Consider the following 6,038-nt stretch of genomic DNA (forward strand, 5'->3'; position numbering starts at 1 on the left):
TGGATTTGTTTTCCAACTACGTGTCCTTTATACGTGTACCAATTTTGCCCAATTTCAAGATTTATATGCAAATAAACAGAGATTGAAAGATCGATATGGAATGTTGATTCCTTTTCGATTTACGGAGTTTTTTCTTTTTTATTAATCGTTGCTACATTGAAAAATTCCAGAGAGTGTCGAGGGATTGGTCGGTTTTACGGAAATCCCCATTGAACGAATGACGATCCTCGGTCGCTGCTTATAGTCTAGGAAGAGGAATATTTACGGCTCGATAGCGAGCCATCGAAACAAACGGGGAAAATTTGCATGCGATGACCAATAAACTAATGCTAGTACCGCGTATAGCTCGTCTTCGCAGATGCTGGACAGTACAGAATGCTGTCGTTGAACAGCGTGGAAAATATTCCGAGGACACTGCCGCTAATGCACGTTAAACATACTGCTATTGTAACTAATGTTCATTCAACGAATACTTAAAGCATTCCTTAACTCTGTATAATTAGAATTTTCATTTATAGTAACACTTTTATCATCCAAATTATTTCACAGATATTTAGATAGTTATTTCTCTGTGATTCATCTATCTATAATATGACAAATAACATTTTGACATTTAGAAACAAGCAAAGTTTTTTTACCAATGGAGTAACAGGAATAAGTCTATAAATTTATGATTAGCTTCTGATGACAGTAGTAACATTCTACTTCATAATCCTAAGTATGTAATCACACGACTACCGTAGAAACGAGAAGATTAATTGAAACGAGAAAAAAGATCGTCCAATTGTGGCGTAACACAAAACTCAGAGCGAGAACTAAAATAAATATATACTTCCTCAATCACACGGTACTGCGGAAGGATAACAAATGCTTAATAAATCGCCAACATATTTCTACTCTTCGAGATAATTCTGCTAAAAGTTAATTAACAGAACATCTCACTCCTCTGATACTTCCATTTCACGACAAATCAAGTTTTTACTCAATCAACTTGTTTATAACGGATTTTATGAATAACGGTAATCCGAAGGTTCTTCTAAGACCTTCGGTCACTCTATTGCCGCAAGAATCACGACCACATTCTCCGCGATCCCTTCGAGCGTCAGATCTGGCAAAAAGTGCCTAATCTATTTCCTGAATCGTATCCGTGTAAATCGATTAGGGGCTACCATCTAGAGATCGTGTTTATTTTATTTGTTAAAACTATGTTTTGGATCGTAACAATATACACCGGGAAATAACGTCGCAGATGTCGATGTCTGTGTAAGGCTATAAAATGTATACGATCAATTTCTAAAATGAACCGCCTGGTAAAATATATAGAGAGACAAAAATAACGATAGTCGAACAGAGATGGGAAATGCCTAGCGCAAAAAGGCAACATGGAGAGGAAGATCAGAGGCAGCCAATCCCTTTTGGCCTTGCTCGCGATCGGAAATGATTGATATACACGAGCCTGGCGGACGTTCGAATTCCTTACGCGCACGCTTCGAAACGTGGATCAGGAAGCTGTCGAAAGCTTGGCCTTGCTTTGCCAAAAGAAGACGAATAGAACGGCCGACAAAATTGCGAGCAGGTAGAAAGAACAGACTACAAGAGGGAAGGCGAATTAGCTTCCGACACGTTCGACAACGCACCGTCACCCTTGGACGCTTTATCCAGTGCCTGTTCACCCGCGGTAACAACGGAAACGGTCGGTTTGCATGCGATCAATATCGTTTCTGAGTCATCGATGACTCGTTTCGGCTTGGCTCGGTGCATTTGGAAGGGGTTTTTAACACACCGTGTGCCGGACCTGCATTTCACTTTCCCCCTTCGTTTATTAGCGTTTAAAATAGCAGTGGATTGTTTGGAAAGAACGTTGTGGAATTTTCGGAAAATTAAAAAATACTATGCTTTGATATTTTGCTGTTTTTAGATAGCTCTTGTTAACTGTGTTTCTAAATAACTTTATCGATAATGAATTGTTTAACGAGGTTTTTATATAGTTTGTAAAGATCAGAATAAATGAAAGTGTGACATAATTGAAAGAAGAATCCTCTGTGAATCACTGAGAAATTGAGAGTCCTCGAAGAATTAGCGAGGATTTTGAGAAGATCCAAAGTTCATTGTCTGTTTTAATTTATATTTCTTGAAAAAACCTGTGTCGCAACTGAACGTTCCCATAGAAAGATTCTTAAGTGAACTTGTTGAATAGAATTAATAGAAATCCTAAAATTATTTTACATTGTGGAAAGAAAAACATTCTGAATATGTCTGTTATATAACCACCAAATCAACTTAAAGCATGTTACCGATGAAAATTACAATATAAGTTTGCCAGGATATCAAGTGGCAGCGAATGTATTAAGGAATCATTTTTCGAAACTTGAGAAGGGATTTTACTTATTTTATTTTAGTTCTCTTTCAAATATTAATTGAAGTATGGTATTAAATGTCTTAAAATTGATAGCTTTTGACACCGAGTCGGTCATTAATTCTTGTAAAAAAAAAAAAAAAAAACATCACCCTGCCCACTAGAGCAACAGCAAATATATGCTTAATGATAGTCTCGGTACACGATAAATTAATAAAAGTATCATGATAATTATACAATGAAAGGTGATTGATTTAGAGACAATGGGTCAAATCGACGATTACACGTATCTTTAATAAAGATCGTACATAGTCTAGACGTAGTCTGCGCGATAACAGGATCTTCAGGCGCGATGATTAATCATAAATTACGAAACGCGACTAATAACTTTAATTACCTTCGGCATGCTCGCATTCAGCCGCGACTGTTGACAAGCAGGAATTACACCTCGGTTGCCACAATATGGATTTACGAGAAACGCTGAAACGAAGAAAGGAGGAGAAGAATCGGTGGGAATCGAGCACGATCGACCATTCAACGAGATACTGTTACTTTTACAACGAATTTTCTGCAACAACACGCGAATTCCATTTTCCATGAAATATTTATCAGAGAAGAATCACACACGCAGGAAGAAAACTTGGCAAAAAGAACTTCTCTTTCCTGACATGCACAAGCATATGTATACCTATATATAGTCAGAGCTCTGCACTTGCACACGCGATTGGAACAAAGCGACAAGAGTTTCCACAATTTCTCCGAGCGGACAAAGCGCGGAAAAGGATCGAATTATGTCCGTCAAGGAGGATCAAGCAACACCTTTTGCCGTTGTACGATTAAGTAACGACTCGTTTACCGATTAACCAATTATCTTTGCGCCCGCGATTCGCGGGCGTACATGCAGCCTTGCGATTACTCAATAATATGTACCTCGCCTCGTCGACGCCTTTCTCTTTATTATGAAAAATCCGCGCACAATTCGCCAGGTCTGGCATGCTCTTGCGTCGCGGATGGAAGGTCAGAGGCGAGTTGGAGCCAGAAATCGATGCAACGAGATGGAAGGCACGCGCCACGATTCGCTTCAAAGTAAAATTTTGCAAATGAGACGCGTCCGTGATCGCTTTAAGATCGCTCGTGTCGTTTCAGCCACGTAACACGTTCTCGCCTTGGAAAAACCGGAGGCTGAATAGGTTGTTCGTCTCTTTGACGATCAGACGCGATCGTTTCGTTAGATCACGACCTCGTTAGATCGTAAAGTGCTGAAAAGGAAGCAACCAGGACGGAAGCAACCAAAGTCCTTGCCAGAAATAGAGCGAGCCGAGCTCCTGTCTGGCTCCTGAGCGGAATATTTAATCGCAAGCAGGCCCGAACAGCGATCTAATTCCCGCGCCACGGTTAACACGCACGGTGTCCTCGCTCGCAGAAAACGCGTGACTCAAGCCTCCGATTCTCGCGAGACGATACGTCGAAACGTTTCCGAGAAACTATTAAACCGATTCGAGGATCTGCAAGAATCGAACTGTAGTCAAAGATGAACGTAATCACGAAATATGACCATCACGTTACTCAAGGCCACGTGAAACTAGTCGAAGTCGATAAACATTACGCAAACGATATTTCCTCGTGATACAACCACGCGATTACGTTCTCCTTCCGTTCGTTCAATTTTTGGCAGTCACGATGACGAAGTGTTTCGGATAGACGGTTTTTCATGTTGCGAATCGTTCGATGATTTTTCTGACAGGTGCATCTGGCGATGGATTATCCAACCATCTCCGGCATTCCAGCACGATGATTCGAGTTTCCAAGAAGAGAGTCGGATGAAACGTTTCGACGACATGGTCGTCGTATTAAAACGTAAATCCAGGACCCTGTGCAACGAGCCGCGACACGCGATCACCTAAGAAGCTTCTTCTTCGTCTTGTGACCCGGATTCGAAGTCGTGATTGCCTGTTCTAATGGGACGTTATCGTGATACGTTTGCCTGCCGAGATTACCTGCCTGGGAATCTGCCTCCCACGCGAACACCGTATACCTGTATCGGCGATTATGAAACGAGGATTATGCACATGATCGCCGACAATAAATGCGCTCTCTAATTTTCGCAAACATGGATAAATAGGGCGCGTTTCAATCTAATTAAGATTCTCTAGGGTTCTTCGAGAAAAATTGCCGCGGCAATCCTTTGTAGAAGAGTCGATATAGATCTGGGGTAGTTGATATTGAGCTTAATAAATGGTTCTGCTTATTTTTTGAATTATAACGTTAGCGTGAATAAGGAGGGAGTTGTTGGATTTATGATCTTGTAAGCGGTAATATTTTTCGAATTTTTCTATACAGGAATTTATGAGCTTATGGCTGGTAATAATTTCCGAATTTTTCTATAGTGATATAGTGGCGCATAATACCTATAAAAGCACCTGCGTCGTTTAAACTGCACCTGTTGAAAGTACAACTTAGTTTCAAGACAAACTTGAAGGCACAGATTCGACTTATTAATGTATCGTGGGGTTGTAAAAAATAAACAAAAATTCTGTTCAATAATATTCACAAACTATTCAATAATTAATGTATAAGAAAAGCAGAATTTCTCATCAGTATTTAACATTATTAATAAATAGATAAATAAATAAATATATATATGCATATATATATTAAAATAACAATGTGAGAAAATATTGCAAAAAAGTTTCCTGTATTAACATTTTACGGAAGCAACTCATCTGGTATCGTGCATATCGTGTTTCAAGTCTCCCGCGGTTAGGGGTAAACAAGAAAAGTGCACGATTCTCCAAGAAGCCTGACGCGTCTGACCGCCACCCTTCGGTTCGTTCATCAATAAAACATCCGCGAACAAGATTAAAAGGACAGAGAAGGAACGAGACTCTCCTACCGTCGTACCTACGCATACCTGCACGAAAACGTGGAACAGGTTTGCGAGCAGGAGGATCCGCTCCACGATGTCATTCCGATGCCCACGTAAAACCCACCAGATTAGTATCGTCAACTTCGTCAGAATCCAATGGCTAACAGATATACATAGAAAAATCAGGGGGAACAGTCAAATCAAAATTCAAGATAATACAACAGGATAAAGTGAAAAAACATCGAAAAACAACGCGTATTGAATTTTACCAGACGCAGAAAGCGTATCTTGACGGTTCTTATCTGCCAAGAATCGTCTGTAAAGACCACCTTCTCCATAGAGACGACCAGTGGAAAATAATTCAGCGGTGCTCGTACGGAACAAGTCATTTAAATAAAACGAACGTGATAAAACAGAAAATACGAGCCGATACTACGTTCGTTTCCTTAACTCGGTAACACCAAACGAGGCAACGAGACTGAGAAAAATTACCGAGATAAGCCACGAATTCTTTCTTCGATACGCTTTTATCCTGAGAAACGCACAGGACTAATCCGTGGGACTGGATAGGGCGGACGAAGCAGAATTCTTGGCTGGTCCCTTATTCCTGGCTTCGTCCTTGCGCCTAGACTTGCCACCTCCGTGTGTCTACGTGTCTCTGTGTATTCCTGGTAAAGGCGTACACACACGCACAGTCCAGGGAGGAAGAGAAAAAAAGATCGATCCTCTCGGCCGTGGTGTGCCGCGGAGAGCTGGCCGCGTGCAGGATCGACGTGCCGTGAACGCGCTCGCTCGTCTCTCCAGGGTGGGAGATAC

At 41.0% G+C, this 6,038-nt stretch overlaps 1 protein-coding gene across 1 annotated transcript in view; it reads right to left on the reverse strand.

Annotated features, from left to right (window-relative positions):
- LOC100642576 (nuclear migration protein nudC) overlaps nucleotides 1–6,038 on the reverse strand; it is a 103,149-nt gene that overhangs the window by 76,936 nt on the left and 20,175 nt on the right. The window lies entirely within an intron of this gene.

This window comes from Bombus terrestris, chromosome 10, assembly GCF_910591885.1.
Source record: "Bombus terrestris chromosome 10, iyBomTerr1.2, whole genome shotgun sequence".
NCBI classification, from domain to species: Eukaryota; Metazoa; Arthropoda; class Insecta; order Hymenoptera; family Apidae; genus Bombus; species Bombus terrestris.